This window comes from Chrysemys picta, unplaced genomic scaffold (assembly GCF_011386835.1).
Source record: "Chrysemys picta bellii isolate R12L10 unplaced genomic scaffold, ASM1138683v2 scaf7, whole genome shotgun sequence".
Classification (NCBI taxonomy): domain Eukaryota; kingdom Metazoa; phylum Chordata; order Testudines; family Emydidae; genus Chrysemys; species Chrysemys picta.
The window spans coordinates 455935-478095 of NW_027052714.1; the positions used below are offsets into that span (position 1 = coordinate 455935).

At 47.6% G+C, this 22161-nt stretch overlaps 1 long non-coding RNA gene across 2 annotated transcripts in view; it reads left to right on the forward strand.

Annotated features, from left to right (window-relative positions):
* The first annotated feature begins 7893 nt into the window (after positions 1-7893).
* The window catches only part of LOC135977656 (uncharacterized), a 68913-nt gene continuing 54645 nt past the window's right edge, over positions 7894-22161 (forward strand). Inside the window, exon 1 of one of the 2 annotated variants that reach the window (XR_010595094.1) lies at positions 7894-12252. This is a non-coding gene — a long non-coding RNA (uncharacterized LOC135977656). The remainder of the gene's footprint in view (positions 12253-22161) is intronic. The other variant, XR_010595095.1, reaches the window with a different exon arrangement.

Below are 22161 nucleotides of genomic sequence, written 5' to 3' on the forward strand. Positions count from 1 at the left end.
TTCAGACCGTCGGGCCAACGTCCCTTTGTGGAGCTGGGCCTAATCTCATTTTGTAATGGCAGCACAATATCATAATCTTGTGCTTAGAGTTTAGACATGGAGCCCTGGGTGAACTTGATTTTCTCTGTGAACTGCTGCATGTGAATCAGATTAAAGCAAAGTGGCAGCACATCACAAGTCAAATCAGCTTTAAGGAAACCCACGAAACCAAAAGAAGGGGTTACTCTCCTGTGCAGTAACTGTAGTTCTTCTAGAGGGTGTGTCCCTAGGGGTGCACCACACTGGGCCTGCGTGTGCCCCTTGTGCCCTGCATCTAGGCCAGTGGCTCTCAAACTTTTGTACTGGTGACCCCTTTCACATAGCAAGCTTCTGAGTGCGACCCCCTCCCCTATAAATTAAAATTTATTTTTTTTAAATTAACCATTATAAATGCTGGAGGCAAACCGGGATTTGGGGTGGAGGTTGACAGCTCACGACCTCCCATGTAATAACCTCGCGACTCCCTGAGGGGTCCTGACCCCAGTTTGAGAACCCCTGGTCTAGGCCATATCAGGCTGCATGGCCAAACAGTCCGCTGAGTTTCTTCTGCACCACCAAGTCTGAGCAGAAACTCTGAAGCAGAGGGGAGGCGGACGGGTAGTGGGGCATCCAGAGGGGGACACATCTCAAAGAACTACAGTTACTACACAGGGGGAGTAACCCCTTTTTCTTCTTCAAGTCCTATCCCTACTACCGCTCAGGGTGATTTCTGAGCAGTATCCCCAGTAGGAGGAAGAAGCTTTGGAATGGAGTCCAGAACAGAAGAGAAAATTGCGTTGCTGACTGCAGCATCAGACCTGGAGACATCGACTAATGCATAGTGTCTAGCGAAAATATCTACTGAAGACCACATATCGGTCCTGCAGCTGTCTGAAATGGGCACATTTTAAAGTAGATCTATAGATGTAGACTGTGATCTGGTTGAATGTGCCAAAATACTGATAGGGAGTGTAATGGCGACAGCTTGGTATCAAGTTGTGATTCAAAAGTCTCTGGATGGAAATGACAAATCCCTTAAATCTATCTGCAATCAAAATGAATAGTCTATTGGATTTGTGAAATGGTTTAGTTCTGTCAAGGTAGAAGGCTTCTGCCCTCCTGACATCTGGAGTGTGGAGAACTGTCTCCTGGTGGGAAGTATGTGGTTTTGGGAAGAAAACTGGCAGCTATATGGTCTGATTCAGGTGAAAATTGGAAGTCACGTTAGGGAGAAAGCTGGGATGCAGTCGGAAGGAGACCTTCTCCTTGTGAAACATTGAAAGGGGGTGTGGGGAGGGGCTGCCATGAATGCACCAATCTCGCTGACTCTGTGAGCTGAGGTATAAGTATGAAAGGGATTTTTGAGCCATTGGTGATCCACTGAATCTCTGTTTGTTTGCAGGAGTGTAGATGCCCAAAGTGCATAATATGGTCCTGGAATCTTTAAGGGGATTTAATGACTTGTCAGTGTTCTCTGCAAACAACTTTCATCTGCCAAATTGAAGAGCCTCAACTGTATTCTGAATTTCCCTGGGGAAGCCAGACAATATCAGCCAGGAAGCCCGGCACAGAACTGCCGCCACAGAGATGCAGTGTCTGTATCATCAAGAGCTGCCTGCAAAGACATTCTTGCCAACAACTGACCCTCAGCAACAATTGCCTGGAATTGTTCTCTTTGATCCGAGTGAAGGCATTCAATAAATGACTCAAATTATGTATAGTTGGTAAAGTATTTGGCCATAAATGCTGGGTAATTTGCATAGAGGAATTGCAGCATAGCTGATGAATAGGCCTTCCAGCCTAGTGGGGTCCAGATGCTTTTGGTCTCTGTCATATGGGGTGGATTTGTAATGGTGTTCACCACATCAACAAAGAGAGGTTGGAAAACAGCAATTCAGAGTCCTTGGAGGGGACATAGTATTATTTGTTAGCCCTCCTACAAGTGGGTGTCACCGTAGCTGGGATTTGCCAGATGGTTCTAGTGGGTTCCCATAGAGCCTCATTAATGGGAAAGGTGACTCCTGATGGCGTCACAGAGTGCAGAATATCCAGCAGCTTGTGTTGGAGTTCTCCAAGTTCTTCCAGTGGTATCTGCAGATTCTGGCACTGGCTTAATGTGGTCCTGGAACTGGCAAAAATCATGAACTAGCAGAAAGGCATCAGGGACTCATCTGGGAAGGAGGTCTGAGATGTGGCTTCTTTGTCTGCCCTGGACTGCTGTTCCTGAAATGTTTCCTCTTGCTGCTGGGGAGGGGAAGTTTGGGTCTCCCTGTCATCCCAATGGGATGGGGCTGGGACCTAGAGAACTGCTGACAATAGGCAGTATAGGGATTCCAATATGTCCCTTGAGGCCATTACTGGGAAGGGGGTAGCATCCGGAGCTGCTCCCACCAGGATCGATGAGGTCCCAAAACATCTCCCCTGCCCCTTTGGGAAAGGGGTGTGTGTGTGTGAGGATGCTTTGGAGAACCTTGCACAAAAAGAGAGGAGGTAGACGGAAGGTCATCTGGAGCAGCTCCCAGAGAATGGGACTGGCGGGACAATGGCACCGGGGAGGCAAAGGGATCTGGAGATGGGGGATTCTCGATACCGAAAGGTGCTCTGTGGCTGCTACCAACAGAGACTGAGGTTCAGCACTCATCACCAATTCCTTTTGTAGTCTGACGTCCTGAGGTACCGAGAGCTTTTGTGGTACCGAGAGGTGTCTGTCCTTTTCTGATGGCAATGGAGTCCTGGGGTGCCACGGGGCTGGTGCAGATGAGGTTGAAGGCTTTCATGGTACCTCAGCAGTTGGTAAGGATATTGAGAGTGGAGTCTGAGATGACAGTACTGCTCCTTCTTGTTTGGTGCTACCAGGGTCTTCCCAGAGCTCTGGTTGGACTTAGAATCGTGGCATTTTCCCATGTCCACCATATTGGAGGAGCCTCTTCCACCTTGAGGAAAACCTCTCAGAGGCTGTAGATCTGGCTGGAGTGAATTCTTTTTGTGGAGGAACCCCTGGGAAGGGCACTAGATTTGCTCTTCTGGGAGACTTCAGAGGAAGGCTCTGAGAATTTCTCCTTCCCAGAAGAATGCTGAGCTGAGGTGGAAGGGCCCTATTTGCCCCTGGTAACTGACGTCCAGGGGTTTCCTGACCTGACTCAGGAGCAGGCTGGAGGGAATTCTCCATCATAAGGTGTCAAAGTTTGACTGCCTGGTTCTTCCCAGCCCTATAGTTCAGGCCTAGGCATACATTGCACTTCTGCAGCATGTATGATTCACCCAGGCATCTTTACAAGAGAGGCAGCATTTGAGCTGAATGAAGCGGACATGCCCCTTACAGGGGAGTCTGTGATGGATCCCGCACTTTCTCTTCTTGTGAGGGTGTTCAGGGCGCCATTTCTCACCCCGATCTGGGGTATTAACTGTCCCACTAGTATCCCAGAAAAGGGAGTGGAGAGGGAGGGACCCCAGCCCGACCTCTACTCCGGGTCCCAGCCCAGGGGCCCTTGGTATAGTGGCAAACCACTTGAACTAGTGATTCCTTCCCCTGGGCTACTTTCCTCTCTGGCCCTTCAGCTTGTGGAGCTTCCTGCCCTCTCTCTGCTTGGGCTAAGTTTCTCCCAACCCCTTGTGTCTGTGGAGTTCCTCTGCTCGGTACAAGCTGGGTTTCCCTTTACCAAGGGTCTTGGGCTTCTGGCCCGCCACTGCACTTTTCCAAACTCTCCTCTGCTTCCCTCCAAACTGCTCTCCTTCAAACTGCTCTCTGCTCCAACAACAAAGCACTCTGCTTCAGTTCCTCCAACTGTCTGATTGAAGCAGGGGGGGTTTTATCAGGTGACTGGCTTCAGGTGCTCTAATTGGTCTAATTGGCTTCAGGTGCACTAATTAAACTGTAGCAGCGTCTCTTCCCTCTACAGGAAATATGGTTCTCAACATCCTGGGGCTTCCATATAGCCCATCTATCACTCTCCTGCTGCCATCTGGCCATGCTGTATCACAATATATATACCTTTATTTTCTATCAAATGGAGAACAAATACCTAACAAACTGACTAATAAAAAGATACAAGCTACTGTGGTAGATCAGAAGCAGATATACTTGGGGGATGGTTTGCACGCGCAACCTGATATTGCCTTGTCAAGGCTGATTCCCCATTCCGGCACTTTGAGTGCAGAGGGTGGGGGCCCGCAAGGATTTTAAAAGTTAATACTGGCCACTCCAGGCTTCTAAACTCCCAAGGTTACAGTTTCTCTCTGACCTTGGCTTGGTAAACACTGCCATCAACCAAATGCAAAACCCTTTTTGGAACCCAAGAAGACACCCTTGGGAATTCCTTCTGGTGAGGTACCCTCAAGCCCTTTCACCTCCGCCCCCTTTGGGGAAGAGCTGAGAAAGAAAACAAAGGAAATTAGCTGTTGCCACCAGTTAATTAAACATGTGCACAAATCTCTTAGGACACCAAAAATCCAATCATGTGCTATACAACAGCGCTTCTGGGATTATCCGTTTCAGTCTAACATCTCTTTCTACCTTCTTCAGACTCACTCTTTTCAGCCGCCTCTATGAATTTCTCTTTTCTAAAGTCTTTGTAGTCTTCTTTGATCTTCACACAAATTCCTTTGCACAGTGTTCTGTATTCTTTGCCCATTTTTCCTTCTAATTTCATGCGCACCGTCCTTGCCATCAGATTCACAATTTCCTCACTGATCCTCTGCTTGCATCCCAACATTTTCAATGCTTTTCCCTTCTTAGCTGCTGAGATTAGCTGTGAGATAAACTATTCAGAGGCCTCATCGATGTCCTTGTTGACCTTTATACTCAAGGTTCATTTCACTCACTTCCTGTACAAATGCCTCTTCGTTGAAGTGCCATTTTTGCTTCAGTTTCTGGCTATCTCTCAACTTCATAGACATTGTCAACACATATTTTGAGCGGAACATATTTTGAGCGGGCTGATCCTGTGAAAATGATTCGTTCTCGTATTGTCGCTACATCATTAAAGATTCTTCTGGTATCCGTCTTTATATAATCAATCTGATTCTGTGCGACTCCATCCAGATGTTTCCTTGTCCACTGCCGACAAGGTTCTTTTTCAAATATTGTGTTCATTATGTGGAGATGGTTTGCCTCTCCGAATGCAACCAGACAATCATTTCTTACACCTTTACTGAATTTTCTCACATACTTTTCTTTTTCAATCTTTTTTCCACTTACTATTGCATTGAAGTCCCCTTGGATAATTGTGTAGGTGGATCTTTTCTGCATTACCTCCTCCAGCTCTTCGTAGATATGGTCCATTTCTTCATCTTCCTCTTGCTGCGTGGGAGCATACACCTGAATAATTTGAATCGTTCTCCTTCATTTTATCTGAAGCGTGAGACCTGCTATTTGGGGTGACACGATGTTGCCGCTAACTATCCTTGGAACTGTTTCTTTCCTGACAATGACTCCTACACCGCCAATCCTTGCTCTATTGTCAAGTGATCTTCCTAGGAATACTTGCTCTCAGCTTTTCCATTGTGCAATGAGGTCTTTTATTCTTGTGTCAGAGGGGTAGCCGTGTTAGTCTGGATCTGTAAAAAGCAACAAAGAGTCCTGTGGCACCTTAAAGACTAACAGATGTAGTGGAGCATAAGCTTTTGTGGGTGAATGCCCACTTCATCAGATGCATGTCTTTTATTCTTGTTTCACATAACCCTATGACCTCGGCTTTTATTGATTTTCTGACTTCAATGTAAATGTCGATATATGAATCGGATGACAGTGTTCTTGTGTTGTGACTTGCAACAAATAGTTAGACTAGCCTCTGTTTTTCGTCCTGTGTTATCCCAGGTCAGGCTGACGCATGAGTCTGAGCTGTTTTCCAGTTTATTCTGCATTGTGTGGCTTGTTTGGCAGGAGAATCTTGCAGCAGTGCATTCGGGGTGCCAACCCTTGTGTCCTGTAGCTGCGGTACCCCCTCCACTTTGGCCAGGTTGCCCTAGCTTAATAGAGGTATGGTCAGACTACCTACTACCTTGGAGGCTAGCTCAACACCATCTCAGCTTGGTAAGACCTGCCACAGCATATGCTCTGCCGTACTTCAAACCCCTTTCACCCTCACACCAATGCTGAAGTAGGGAGGCAGGATTTTGGGGGGGGGGGCCCTCATGCCCTTCCCAAATGGGAGAGTTTAATTCTCAGCACTCTACATTCAGCATTTTCTGCTTTGCTGTCAAGAGGACCCCTGCCCCCAACACAGACAGACAAACTTAACGGTGCCCCCTTCAATCCCTGCCCTCAGTGGTCCCTCAGGGAGATTGCATTACTTTACCCTCCCTCCACCTCTGCCAACCAGCATCAAGTATCTCCCAGCTCAATGGTGCTACTCAGGCACCGCCAGGGTCCATGGGATGTTATGAATGGGAGCACTGATCTGGAGCTCAGTAAGGCACAGAGACAAGGGCAGTTAGGTGGAGGAGCTGTGAGGTGCTGCCATATTCCCAGTTCCTATTGCCATCCTCACAGGGGCAGAATCGCTACTGGTCCCCCAGAATAGCTGTGTCTCATTTATGATGATAAACAGATATCTGCCTACACTATCCGCAAATCCTGAACCAGCAATCACAGTCCTCGGTAAACACCCACATCAGGAATGTGACAGAGCAATGAATATATGAGAGCAGGTGAGGGACTGAGATGTGGCACATTGAACAAACGGGAAATTGATGGAGAATACTTAGAAAATCGTGACAGTGACGCCACCTGCCAGTCCCAACCTTTTCCCAGCTGGTACAATCCTGTCCCAGCTGGGGACACATGTGGGTATGTTATAAATACTGCAGTAAGGAACATCCTCACAGTATGTAAGACACACGCCGCTGCTTTCACCAAACGCCAACCTCCTCCCCTGAGAAGAACCGACGTTCATCCAGAGCCAAAGGAATAAACTTGAAGGATGTTTTGCCCCTACCACAAAAGGAGATTGGATCTGACCTGGGTTTGGTGGTGTTGAAAACTGTTAGACAAGTGGGGAAATGCTTGGCCTAGACTGGGAGAGACTGGCCAGTTGTCTCACAGTTCATGGAAAGGCCTTCAAGGGCCCTAGTGCAGAGAGCCTTTAACAGGCAATAAATGTCATTGGGGCCCAGGGTGCGTATCATTCCTGGATCCCCACACGGGATGACAGACACCTGGAAATGTGAGTTACAGGAGATGGACTGGGAACAGTCACAGTCTAGACAGGGGAGTGCTCTGAAACAGACTGAACGATGGACCACCCCTTCATATGGGAAGAGGGAGGGATTCATTCTCTTCTGAACAGAGTGTAGCTGTGCAAATATTGTCTGGATGCCTTGAGTAACTCCATGGTCAATAGGCTAATGCAGATTCACTCCTGGCCAGAACTCAGAGGCATCCCAAACAAAGAGTGTAGAGACAGGGCCCTAGCCCAGAGAACTGGCTCAACTGCCAGTCCCTCAGAGAACTGACACAAGCTACTGAATCTCTTGGAGGCTAACGCTGAAGGCGCGAAGCTCTGAGATGAGGGCAGCTGTAATCCAGTATCTCCAAAGATGGGCTTTTATTCTTCAGCTTTCACCTCATTATCTAGTCCTCCTGGCCTCATTAGGCTGCTGTAGTGACTCTCCAGACTGAAGGTGTGTGAAGCACTTGGAGCTTCCTGTAATAATCTATGAATACTTAAGGCCCTTCGGTTTTAGTTTTTCAAATTTTTTTTAATTGCCTGGGTTTTACAAAAGCTGTTATTCAGTTTTTACTATTTTCATCCAATTTTTGGACCTCTCCAGTATATGAAAATACAGATTATGTTAAGAACAGCCAATACATTATATTAGATAAATGTGTTTATGTCAATAACAAATTAGCCTAAATGGAAAGGTGATGCTGTCTGTTAAAATAAGGCAATGTAGTGGAAGATCTACACACACACACGCATCCACATATGTAAGCAGGGTCTGAATGAATTCCCGACAGCTAGCTGGGAGTGGGAGAGAGTTCAGGAAAAAACTGTTTACATGAACACACCTAGGCTATGGCTACACTGGCGCTTTACAGCGCTGCAACTTTCTCGCTCAGGGGTGTGAAAAAACACCCCCCTGAGTGCAGCAAGTTACAGCGCTGTAAAATGCCAGTGTAAACAGTGCCCCATCACTGGGAGCCGCGCTCCCAGCGCTGTAAGCTAATCCCCTTGGGGAGGTGGAGTACCTGCAGCGGTGGGAGAGCTCTCTCCCAGTGCTGGCGCCGCGACCACACTCGCACCTCAAAGCGCTGCCGTGGGAGCGCTCCTGCAGCGGCGCCTTGGAGTTTCGAGTGTAGCCATGCCCCTACTCTGCCTAGATATACAGCAGATGGAGCTGTGTTGCTCAAATAAATCAACTTTGGCTGGTGCTGGGTTACAAATCACTCTAGTACTGAATGAAGGAGTAGTGAAATATTGTTTCAATGATGTCATTATTGTAGGAACAACGGGGAGCAGAACTGTGCTTAACCTGTCCCAAATGAGGGGGGTCACCATCAGCTGACCAGCTTGTTAAGCCAGGGCCTGGAATGCCAGAGGCCTATGAAAGTAAGGGGGGACAGATGTACCAATCAGGAAGTGTGGAGTCTTCTTAAGGGTCTCTGGTCTGGTTTAACCTGTTCCTCCCCACTGTTCAAAGAGAGAGCTAAATAGACTTCATTAGGAGCCCCTTCGTTATTTTAAAATCTCAGTTGGAGCTGAAATCAATTGTGGTTGGGCAGTGTCTCTGCCCACCCTGCTAAGAGCTAAAAATCACTGAGAGCTAAAATTGCTTGTGGTGGGACCGTGTTTGTGCCCAGAGCTGAAAATCACTAAGAGACTGACCTGCAGACGTCACAGCATGAGAGGCAGGTGGCAGTAGAAGGTGACTGACAGTCAGCTGGCGAGGTGGCAATTGGCAGAGCCCGGAGGTGAGGCGCAGTGACGAAGAAGAGCGGGGCACCAATCGGCTGTCAATGCAGCTGGCAAAGAGGAGCGGCACGCAAGTGCTCGGGCAACAGAGCGAGTAATGTGCCTCTTTTACCCGCGCCCTCCACCCAGGGTGGGAGGTGAATTCTGCAGATGCACCTCTGGACTCTGGGTCTGCACTGTAAGGCCTGGTCCACATTGGGGGACGGGGGGTCGATCTAAGATACGGAACTTCAGCTACGAGAATAGTGTAGCTGAAGTCGACATATCCTAGATCAACTTAGAATTACTTCGCGTCCTTGCGGCGCGGGATCGATGGCCGCGGCTCCCCCGTCGACTTTGCTTCCGCCTCTCGCCAAGCTGGAGTTCAGCAGTCGACGGGAGAACAATCAGGGATCAATTTATCATGTCTATACTACACACGATAAATCAATCCCCGATACATCGATTGCTACCCGCTGAGCCGGCGGGTAGTGTGGTGTGCAGAAAAGGGACGGACACGTGAAAGGGACTTTTGGGTTGCTGGACTTAAGAACCTGAGGGAGAAGGACACAGCCCAACTTATTTGTAGGTGGGTCTTTTGCTCATGGTTTATGTTATGAACCCTCCATTTTCCCAAATTAATGCTGAGTTACTTCCCTCCTTTCATTAAAAGTTTGTCTGCTACACTCAGACTCTGTTTGTGAGAGGGGCAGTATTTCCTCTAGAGGTGCCCAGGTCACTGGGTGGAGGCTCAAACCAGTTTTGTGTTGTATTGACTGGCAGAAGGGTTCCACTTGCATACTTGTACATACTAGTTGCTTTAAGACTGAGCCGATCACAACACATCTTCTAATCTTCTCTTGCTCTGGCCATCCTTCGCCATGTTTGTCCATAGGTCCTTGTTAAGAAATCATCCCACCGGAGGCCAATCGCATGGCTGTTTCAGTTCTCGCGGATGCCACTCAGATATAGCTGCAGTCCATCTGTTGTCACTGAGTCAGGCCACATGTCCCGCCCACCGCATTTTGTGGAGCTTGCTTTTGACAACATCTCAGACTCCAGACTGCTGCCTAATTATTTCATTGGGGATGCGATTGCGGAGCGAAATGCCCAAAAATGTTCATTCCATTGCCCTCTGTGTGACAGACAGTTGATATTTTTCAGTCTTCATCAGCGACCGTGTTTCGCTGCCATATAGCATCGCTGGAAGCACGGTCAAGTTAAAAAGATTTGCACGAGTTGTTTTGCTGATCTTTCCTTGGAAGATGTCCCTGATGTCGTTGAATGTGCACCATCCAGCTTTTTTTCCTGCGCGACAGTTTGCCTTTCTGATCGTGGCGCATCTTGACTTCCTGGCCCAAATAAACGTATTTGTCAGCCTCTTGGATCTGCTCTTCTCCCTGAGTAATTTGGGTTCTTGGCAGAACATCTGATCTCATATATTTTGTTTTCGACTGGTTCATTTTTAATCCTATTTGACTACTTTTCGCAGTCAGTTCTTTAAGCATTCTCTCAAGCTGGACTGTATTTTCAGCTATCAGCTAAATACAGTTATTAAATACATTAAAGCATTAAACTGTTTTTACTTTCAATACTCTGACTTTTCTTCTGTCCTCCCGGCCCCCATTATTGTCCCAGGAAACTGTGAAGTTATTTTTTTTGCACCAATTTTCACCCACTTTTACATTAAATAAATTCCCAGGACATTTTAAAATAAAAACTGATAATGAGAGGCCTTGTGAATACTGTGTTTTGGCCAGTGTACTGTGATTTTTACTGTGTGATGATATCGATTTAGTGTAAGAAGAAATTACTCATCTTGTGCAGTAACGATGGTTCTTCGAGATGTGTGTCCCTGTGGGTGCTCCACTCTAGGTGTCGGTGCGTCTGTGCGCTGGAGATCAGAGATTTCTCGCAGCAGTACTGGGTAGGGGGAAGGGCAGCCACTGGCACCTCCTATAGCGTGCGCCCCCCTGACTGTCCCCTCAGTTCCTTCTCTACTGGAAGTAGATGAGAGGAGAGTGGGTAGTGGAATACCCACAGGGACACACAACTCAAAGAACCATAGTTATTGCACATGGTGAGTAACTTCTTCTTCTTCATCGAGTGGTGTCCCTGTGGGTGCGCCACTCAAGGTGCTTGTAAAGCAGTACCCCTCCAGGGTGGTAGGGGTTAGGAGTTATGTATAAGTGTGTTATGAGAGCATTGTAAGGCCAACAATAGAGTCTGAGACTAGGCCTTGGGTGATAGCGTAATGCTTTACAAAAGTGAGCTCCGATGTCCAGGTTGCAGCTCTACAAACATCTATTAAGGGGACATTGTTCAAGAGTGCAATCGATGTCACCGTGGCTCGCGTTGAGTGGGATCTGATGCCCACGGTGGGTTCTTTGTGATGCAGGTGGTAGCAAGTTTGAATACAGGTAGAGACCCATTTTAGACAGTCTCTGCGTCGATATTGTAGAGCCCTTGGAGCACTCTGCTGTAGAGACGAATAGTCTTGGTGACTTGCGAAATGGTTTAGTTCTGTCCAAGTAGAAGGCTACAGCCAGTCTGACATCCAGCATGTGCAATGTTGCTTCTCGGGAGTCATTATGTGGCTTGGGCTGGAAGGCAGGTAAGTGTATGGTTTGGGTAATATGAACATTTGTAGCCACTTTGGGCAAGAATTTTGGGTGAGGACATGACATGATTTTGTCTTTGGTAAATACAGTGTACAGTCATTCAGTCATCAATGCTCCTATTTTGCTGACACGTCTGGCAGACGTGATTGCCACTAGTAATACGACCTTCAGTGACACGTGAAGGAGCGAGTAGGTTGTTAGAGGCTCAAAGGGTGGTCTTGTGAAACATTTGAACACAAGATTGAGAGCCCATGGTGGTGCAGGTTGGTGTACTTCTGGGTACATGTTCTGTATACCTGCTAGAAAGCACCGTGTAATCGGGTGAATGAATATTGAAGCCCCTTCTCTCTGTTCATGGAGGGCCGTAATGGCAGCGAGGTGTACTTTAATAGAGCTTATGGCTAACCCCGTTTCCTTCATTTCTAGTAGGTAGCCTAGGATCATCGATAGAAGCGCCTTGGTTGCATCCAGCTGTCATTGGTGACACCAAAGGGAGAATCTTCTTCACTTGTGGCAGTAAGTATTGTTAGTGGTGAGGCAACTTTTTTTTACCTATTTTACTTTCTCCGAACAGTTCAATTCCCCATGTTGGAACCAAAGAGGAGCCACGCTTTGAGATGGAGTTTCGCTGGGTCTGGATGGAGCGTCAGGCCCTTGTTCTGGGACAGGAAGTCCATCTGGAAAGGCAGCAGTTGTGGGGCACAGACTGCTAGACGTGAGAGGTACGGAAACCAAGTCTGTCTGGGCCATGTGGGGACAATGAGAATGATGTATGCGGTGTCGAGTCGTATCTTGCGGATGACCCATGGGATCAGTGGTAACGGCGGGAAGACATACATGAGTGACACATTCCATGGGATGAGGAAGGCATTCCATGCCCTGGAGCAAAATAGTGGACATTTGTGATTTGTTGCTGAGGCGAAAAGGTCGATTACTGGGTGACCCCATTTTCGGAATAGTGTGTTGAGAACCCTGTTGTGGATTTCCCACTCGTGTTCCTGTGAGAAGTGCCTGCTGAGGTTGTCGGCTGTAGTGTTTTGGCACCTTGGTAGGTATGATGCTGTGATGTTTATATTGTTGCGGATGCAGAAGCTCCATAAATTCATGGCTTTTACACATAGCGAGTGAGACCTGGCTCCTCCTTGGCGATTGATATAAAACATGCACTCCACATTGTCGGTGAGAATAGAGATTGAGGGTTCATGTGTGAGTGGAAGGAAGTGTCGGCATCCATTGTGTACCGTCCAGAGTTCCAGGAGATTGAAATGTAGGTGATTTTCCATCGCAGACAACTTGCCTTGTACATTGTGATGACCCAAGTGGGTACCCCAACCCATCAGGTAGGTGTGACAGATTGGATCACAGAAAACTCCCTTAGGACTTGCCAACCAATGTGCCAAGACTTTCCTGCCCTGACAGCTTAGGACTCCAGCACCCTGTCTTGTTGAGCCAGACATGCCAGTCTGCTCCAACACAGACCCAGGGTCTGAATTACTTGCCCCAGAGCTGCAGACTTAACTGAAAGAAACTTACAGAAGTGCTCCTGTCTTTACCACTCAGATGCCAAAGTGCCAATGCGGTCCAAACCCCAAATAAATCCATTTTACCCTGTATAAAATGTATACAGGGTAAACTCATAAATTGTTCGCCTCTATAACACTGATAGAGAGATATGCACAGCTGTTTGCCCCCCAGGTATTAATACATACTCTGAGTTAATTAATAAGTACAAAGTGATTTTATTAAATACAGAAAGTAGGATTTAAGTGGTTCCAAGTAGTAACAGAGAGAACAAAGTCAATTTCCAAGCAAAATAAAATAGAACACGCAAGTCTATGTCTAAGAAATCTGAATACAGATGAAACCTCACCAGTTTCAATAAGCTTCCTTTTACAGACTAGTCTCCTTCTAGTCTGGGTCCAACAATCATTCTCACCCCCTGTAGTTACTGTCCTTTGTTCCAATTTCTTTCAGGTATCCTTGGGAGTAGAGAGGCTCTCTCTTTAGCCAGCTGAAGACAAAATTGAGGGGTCTCCCAAAGGCTTAACTAGACTTTCCCTTGTGGGGGGAGACCCCCTTCCTCTCTCCTATGCAAAATCCAGCTCCAAGATGGAGTTTTGGAGTCACATGGGCAAGTCACATGTGCATTCATGACTGAATTTCTTACCAGACAAGCCACATTCCTGGGAAAGCTTCAATGTGGATTGGCATCTTCGAGTTCGTTGTTGGCTTAAGTGGTTCTTGATTGGGCATTTAATTTGCACATTCCCTTCTCAATAGAAATCAAGCAAGTATACCGCCAATATTCCTAACTTCAAGTACAAAAATGATACATGCATACAAATAGGATTAATAGATTGTGTCGATCATAACCTTTACAGAGATATGTTACATGACATATGTAGCATAAAACATATTCTAGTTATGTCATATATACATTCATAAGCATATTCCATAAAGCCTTATAGGGGGCACTGTCACGGGAGGCATCTGTTGTAATAGTCACTGATGCGGGGGGTGTCTTGTTGAAAGGGAATCCCGGAGCATACATTCCCTGGCTGTGTCCACCATTGTAGGGTGAGGATAATATTTGGTGGTAGTGTCACACATCTGTTGAGATAGTGTTTGCTGGGTGCATAGACCATGTTCAACCAGTGCTGCAGACAGCGTATATGGAGTCTGGCATACTTTACTACGAAAGTTGTAGCTGACATATGTCCCAGAATCTGAAGGCATGTCCTCACTGAAGTTTGTGGTCTGATGATCACCGTGTAAATAAGATTGGTCAATGCAGTGAAACTGTGGTTTGGCAATATTGCCTTGGCTTGTATGGAGTCTAGGTCGGCTACAATAAACTCCAATTGCTGGGTTGGTTCCAGGGTGGATTTCTTTTCGTTCATCTGTAGATCTAGTTGGTGAACCGGGTCTATTGTGGTCTTCAGCATGCCTGCCGTTTCTTCTCGGTTTGCACCTCTGAGAAGACAATCATCCAAATAGGGAAAGATTATGACTCCATTGTGTCATAAATGTGCTGCTACTACCAGAGCGTTTTTGAGACTACGCAGGGAACAGTGGACAGTCCGAAGGGAAAGACCCTGTATTGGTAGTGATTGGGTCCGCCTGTGAACCTCAGGAACCATCTGTGGGCAGGATGTATTGTAATATGGAAGTATGCATCTTGGAGGTTAAGGGCTGCAAACCATCTAGCGCTGGGATTATTGTGGCCAGAGTGATCATTTTTGTACCTGTGGTTGCATACGAACCTGTTGAGTTTTCGGAGATCTAAGATTGGTCTCCATCCCCTCCTTTCTTCTCTGTCAGGAAATATTTGGAATAAGAACCCCTCCCTTGGTATTGATGTGGTGCTGGTTCTACAGCACCCAGCAGTAGGAGGTAGTCTACTTCCTGTTGTAGAAGGTGATCGTGATAGGGGTCCCTGAAGAAGGATGGGATACGAGGGAGGGTAGGGGGAATGGCTGTGAAAGGACTGGTGTAGCCGGATTGTATGATCTCCAAAACCCATTGATCTGTGGTTATCGCAGCTGAGGCATGGTAAAATGGGCATAGGCGGTGACCAAAACTGTGGAATGGGGTATCTGTTGGCACTAGAGATATGGGAGGTGGTGCATACCCTCGACCAAGACCTCAAAATTGTGGCTTAGATGTAAATGGACGGGTGGACGAGGTCTGGTTCTGTGTAGCTCGTCATCTCTGAGCCCGTTGTTTGGGTCTGTTCTGAGTGAAGTATCGTGGTTGTTGACGGTTAAATGAGGTGTCTCGTGACCTGGTTTGGTGTAAAGTGAGGGCGTTTGTCAGGCGGTGGGTGTTTGCCTAGTGTATGCAGCATTGTTCAGAAGGCCTTCATGGTATGGAGACGAGAATAGTTTATCCCTATCGAAGGGGAGGTCCTCCACTTTTAGCTGTAGTTCTTTTGGAATTCCCAAAGTCTGCAACCATGATGTTCTTCTCATAACCACAGCTGTTGTGGTTCTTTAGGCAGCTATGTCCGCTACATCCATTGATCCATTGATATTAACTGACCCTCGTTGATAATGGCGTTGAGTTGAGGACGTTTATGCTTGGGGAGGTCTTCCACGAGCTCTTGTATTTTACCATAGTTAGAGTAGTCGTAATTTGCTAGTAGAGCAGAATAGTTAGCAACTCTAAGCAGAAGAGTGGCTGACGAGTAAACTTTCCGCCCAAAGAGGTTCAATCTCTTGTGTTCTTTATCTGGCAGTGAGGAGCGTAAATGAGGCTGTTTGCTACACTGATTAGCAGCCTCTACTACTAGAAAGCAGGCTTGATGGTGTGAAAACAAAAATTCCATGTCTTTGGCTGGAACGAAGTATTTTCTGTCAGATCTTTTGTTAGTCGGGGATACCGATGCCACTGTTTGCCATATTACCTCCGCAGGCTCTATTATAGCCTCTTCAATGGGGAGGGCAATCTTGGTCAATGATGCTGGTTGTAAGTTTTTTAACAACCTATGTTGTTTCTTCTGCACCTCATGTAAGGAAATTTCTTGGCTATTTGCTACTCTTTTGAAGAGTTCTTGGAACTGTTTCAGGTCATCTGGTGTCGTAGGGATAGACGGCGTCACCGCTTTGTCTGGTGCAGAAGATGAGTAAGGGGCAGGTGGTGAATCATCCGGGTCTGCCTGAGATAGTATTTCTTCTCTTCTATCTCTGTCTCAGGAGGGTAAGAGGTTTCTCTGTGTGGTAATGATGGATGTACTCTGGAACCTCCTGTTGCTGGGGAAGGATAGGGGATCTGGTATGTGGGCCAAGGACCCCATTGTGGCCATTGCATGGGGTAAGGTGGTAATGGGTAAGGCTACTGCTGTGCATACCAGGGCAGTGAATGCTCGGAGGAATGAGGCTTAGGCTTTCCATTCCATGTAGGTCTCATCTCTGATGGGGATGAGCGTTGTCCTGAACATATCCTTCCTCACCACTATGCATGGTGCAGGAGATAAAGGATGGTACCATGCTATGTAGCTCGGGGTGTGTTCGGTGTCGAGCAGTGGCGACTGTGGTGCCGAAGAAACTGCTATGTGAGCAGGACACAGGAGTTGCGCTGGTCCCGCCTTGGGGTTGCAGTCAACTGTTGGAGCACTGACCGGTGCTGGATTCAGCTTGTTAGGCGGTAGCAAGTCTTGTATCGGTGCCGGTGGCAGCAGAATTGATCGCAGTGCCGCTGCCTGTGCCGCGCTCTGCCCCGGGGTGGCTTCCTGTTGTTTGTCCTTCGAGTTTGGAGATGACCATGACATCACTGGTTGGTTTGGTTTCTGGGAACACGTGAGTGGCTGATCAGGTCAATTAGAGCTTTGAACTGTCTATGGCAAACTGAACAAGAAATGCCACTGTGAGTAACTAGATTAACAATGGACATGCTGCTCTTACGAGAGTTACCTTGCTGGCACTTCTGCTCCGCCTCAGCAGTTCTCCTCTGCTCATAGACGGTAGCTCCAGAATGCATGAGACTTCACCAGGTAGAACGAGCATGAGCGAGATCTTCCCAAAACTCTGGGTCAATGTTGAAACACCTCAAGGATAATTTGAGGGAATCTTTGAAACTTTTATTCTGGCCTCCCTGAGAGCACTTTCTCTCCTTTAACTCACCATAAAAGATCTTCTCTGACAATGACTCATCTGACAGTCTGGTGACATGGCCTGCCCATCTCCCCTGTGATTTCATGCTTGGAGTGCCTACCCATCTGAGAACCTCAATATCTGGAACGTTGTCTTACCATCTTATCCTCATCAGTTTCCTCAGACAGCCCATGTGAAAGTAATTCAGGTACACTGTCCAGGTTTTGCATGGATACCTCAGAGTTGGCAACATGATGACTTTGTAGATGTTCAGTTTTGTTTGTTGGCTAATGTCTCTGTGCTCCCAAAGGCTACACTTGCTTTGTCAATTCTGGTGTTGGTTTAATTATCCATGTGAACTTCACACAACAGTGCACTGCCCAGATAGCTGAACTTGTCCACTGCCCGGAGGGCTTGGCCATTCACTGTAATAGCAGGCCCTATATCAGGCTTTCCTGGTGCAGCAGGCTGGACATCACTTTTCTCTTCTTGATGTTGATTGTGAGACCAAAAGTGTCACAGGCTGAAGAGAACTAGTCCACACTTTGCTACACGTCAGACTCAAATCTGGCATTCAGGGAACAGTCATCAGCAAACAGATCATGAACAGCCACTTCCTGTACCTTTGGCTTTGCCTGTAGTTTCCTCAGATTGAAGAGTTTCCCATCAGTCCGGTATCTGATGCCAATCCAGACGTCACAGTCACCAAACGCATCTGTAATATGCCAGAAAACATCATACTGAAGAGCGCTGGTGCCAGCACACAGCCCTGCTTGACTCCCTTGGTGACTGGGAATGGTTCAGATGACTCACCATCTTCCACAGCACGAGCCATCATGAAATTGATGAACCACTGCAATGAATTTCTCTGGGAAACTGAATTTTGCCATGATTTTCCAAAGGCCCTCCCGACTGACTGCATCCAATGCTTTGTCAGGTCAATGAAAGTGTAGCGGGGTGGTTACCTCGCTCCTGCCCTGAAGGGCTTAAAACAGCCCAAGGGGAAGGGTTGTGGCTGGGAGGTGCTAAGCTGGGCTGATTGGGAAGCAGCTGCAGCTGGGCCACACCCCAATCAGGCCTCATCTGGCCCTATATAAAAAGGCTATGAGCCAGAGGCCAAGCAATCTCTCTCTGCCTTCAGAGGGAGAAGGGCCTGGCTGCAGTGAGCTAGAGACAGAGTACCTGAGTGGAGCAGGGCTGGGGACAGGCTGAGGAGCTGGGGATCTCCAGCCTGGAAAGCCCCAGGCTGCGGCCTAGTAGGAGGCCAAGGAGTACTGGGGGTTGCAGAGGGCAGCCCAGGGGTAGGCCCAGGCAGCAGGTCCAAACCTAACCTTGCCTGAGATGAGTGGCCTATACTGCAGTCTGCCCCAGGGAGCGGGGGCTAGTTGGTGACTGGCAGTGGCCTTATTCGGAGGCAAGGTAAGGCTAGTGGGTGGGCGTTCCCCGGGGAGGGGAGACCCTAGTACTGAGGGGTGTACTGCCAGGGGGCAGCACCCCAGATAAAAGGGCACCAGTGTCCGGGAAGGACACGGGGGCCAAAGGACAGGCGGATCACCGGCCTGCAGAGGGTGCTCTGGGCTGGAAATCGAGCTAATTCCCAGAAGAGACCAGCAGGAGGCGCCGCAGGGGTGAGTCCGCCCCTCTACAGAAAGTCATATACAGGTTGGAGTTCTGTTCCTGACATTTCTCCTGAAGTTGAGACGCAGCAGACACCATATCTGTGGTTCCGCACCTTTTTCTGAAGCCACACTGACACGCAGGCAGGAGCCCTTGTTCAAGGCAATTCTGGCAAGAATTTTGCTGGATCTTGATAAGGAGATGCCCTAACAGTTGTTGCAGGTCTGTCTGTTATCTTTCCACTTGTACAAGTGGACAATAGATGCAGCCTTTTGTTCCTGGGGTATAGTTTTAGAGCCCACATTGACTGGAAAAATTCAGTCAGTTTCAGAGCCATGTGCAAGCCTCTGACCTTGTAGACTTCTGCTGGTATCACTTCTGCTCCAGGTTCTTTACCATTTGACAGCAGGTCAATTGCTTTCGCAGTTTCAGTCAGTAAGAGATATGGTGATATCAAACTGGGGCAGTCGATCAATTGCCTCCTCACTTACAGATTGTTGATTGAAAAAAAATCACTGGTCTGTTGGTATAAGGAGGCACCATTATCCCTATTTGGTGTATGGTGTGTAATTCCCCTGCGAATCTAGCGCCAAAACTGATCTTTCAATTTGCAAATCTCAAAATGAATGTTTTAATATTCCCCCCAAAAAGGCTTTTTTTTGTTCTCCACTGAAACAATGATAAAAAACAACATGAAGTCATGAAATGTTTTGGTTGACCCAAATATGCATTTTCATACAAAAAATATTTCAAGGGAAAAATGAAACAATGGCAGAAAAGTGCATTCCAAAACCAGAAAACCAACAAACAAAGAAACATATGACAATTACTAGTGTTTGACTTTGCAAAAATTTGAAAATCGTACAGAGTGAGAGGGCAGGGAACGGACCACTATACTACAACTTCATAACAGCTAACAGACATTAGTAATTTTTTTTCTCTTTTAGAGGAAATTCTTGCTGAAATTTTTAAGTTCCATTTTCCCTCTTCCTTCTTCCATAGTCCCCTGAAACACCTCCCACTAAGGGACGGGGCTTCCCTCGCCCATGACCCTCCCACCCAACAAAGACTCCTACTGTGACTCCCTTTCCTATGCTTCCCTCTCCCAACTCCCCCAGCCCATCACACCTCTCTGCCTCCAAGTTCTATCGTCATCCCCACAGCCAATGACTTCTCCCTGCCTCCCCTGGATCCCACCGGATCACACGGCATATTGAAGACAGGTGTGTTTTAAACCACTGATTGTAAATCTGTCCCTCTCTTTCACAAGCCCAGCACATTGTGTTCAACAGTTGGACTATCGCCATGAACATGGCAGAATGAAAGCTCATAATTTGCCTTTTTTTCTTCCTCTGTGTGATCTGAAATGAAGACAAAGGTAATTTCTGGGACCAAAGGGGTGTGTTCAAGGGAGAAGCAAAGGCTACTGCTGGAGAATCCTTCTGGCTGCAGGGGCTTGGAAAGTTTTCCTGCTTTCATCTTCCTCATGCCCATGTGGTAGGCAAGGAGGTTACATGGGTTGTTTCCCCTGTGGCCAGGGGCACTCTGCTTGAGTCTCACCCCTTGCACCATCTTCTTTTGTTGCTTCTCAAGATCGCCTCTCCCACCAGAACAATGAAGAGCCTGATCAAACATTGTGACAACAAAATCAGCTGCCTCAATTGTGCTCCAACCATGTCATCCCCTCCCTACTCAAATCCCTCCCCTGGCTCCTTCTCTACTTCTGCAAAAATTATAGCTTTTCCTCAACTTCAAGGCTCAACACCCAGGAACTGCATACTTTGTCAGAGGGGCTGCTCTACTGCCCTGGGGTTTGTGGGCTGTTCCACAACCTCAGCCAGAGGGGAATTAATTCAAACTGGAAAGGTGCAGAGATGGGCTCCCAGGATGATCAGAGACATGGAGTGACTGTCTAAGGGCTGGTCTACATTGTGGGGGGGATCGATCCAAGATACGCAACTTCAGCTACGCGAATATCTTGGATCGAAGTATCTTGGATCAAATTACCTGGAGTCCAGACAGCGCGGGATCGACGGCCGCGGCTCCCCCGTCGACTGCGCTATCGCCGCTCGCTCTGGTGGAGTTCCGGAGTCGACGGTGAGCGCGTTTGGGGATCGATATATCGCGTCTTAACGAGACGCGATATATCGATCCCGGATAAATCAATTGCTACCCACCAATACGGCGGGTAGTGAAGACGTACCTTTAGGAGAGGAGACTAAAAGAACTGAGCTTGATTTACCTAGCAAAGGAAGGGCTGAGAGGGGATGTGCTAGCTCTGTGTAAATGTACTGGGGAAGAGAACACCAGAGAGGGAGAGGAGGAACTGGAGTTAATGAACAAATTTGTCAAAAGAATAAATGGAGTATAACTGGCCCTGAATGAAATTCAGGCTGGAAACTGAAGCTTTGTGCCCATCTAGAAAGCTGGCTAGATCGTCGGGCTCAACAGGTAGTGATCAACGGCTCCATGTCGGTCCTGGGGCAGGTTTTGTTCAATATCTTCATTAATGGTCTGGAGGATGGCATGGACTGCACTCTCAGCAAGTTTGCAGATGACACTAAACTGGGAGGAGTGGTAGATAAGCTGGAGGGTAGGGATAGGATACAGAGGGACCTAGACAAATTAGAGGATTGGGCCAAAAGAAACCTGATGAGGTTCAACAAGGACAAGTGCAGAGTCCTGCACTTAGGACGGAAGAATCCCATGCACTGCTACAGACTAGGAACTGAGTGGCTAGGCAGCAGTTCTGCAGAAAAGGACCTAAGGGTTACAGTGGACAAAAAGCTGGATATGAGTCAACAGTGTGCCCTTGTTGCCAAGAAGGCTAACGGCATTTTGGGCTGTATAAGTAGGGGCATTGCCAGCAGATCGAGGAACGTGATCGTTCCCCTCTATTCGACATTGGTGAGGCCTCATCTCGAGTACTGTGTCCAGTTTTGGGCCCCACACTACAAGAAGGATGTGGAAAAATTGGAAAGAGTCCAGCGGAGGGCAACAAAAATGATTAGGGGGCTGGAGCACATGACTTATGAGGAAAGGCTGAGGGAACTGGGATTGCTTAGTCTGCAGAAGAGAAGAATGAGGGGGGATTTGATAGCAGCCTTCAACTACCTGAAGGGGGGTTCCAAAGAGGATGGAGCTCGGCTGTTCTCAGTGGTGGCAGATGACAGAACAAGGAGCAATGGTCTCAAGTTGCAGTTGGGGAGGTTTAGGTTGGATATTAGGAAACACTATTTCACTAGGAGGGTGGTGAAGCACTGGAATGGGTTACCTAGGGAGGTGGTGGAATCTCCTTCATTAGAGGTTTTTAAGGTTAGGCTTGACAAAGCCCTGGCTGGGATGATTTAGTTGGGAATTGGTCCTGCTTTGAGCAAGGGGTTGGACTAGATGACCTTCTGAGGTCCCTTCCAACCCTGATAT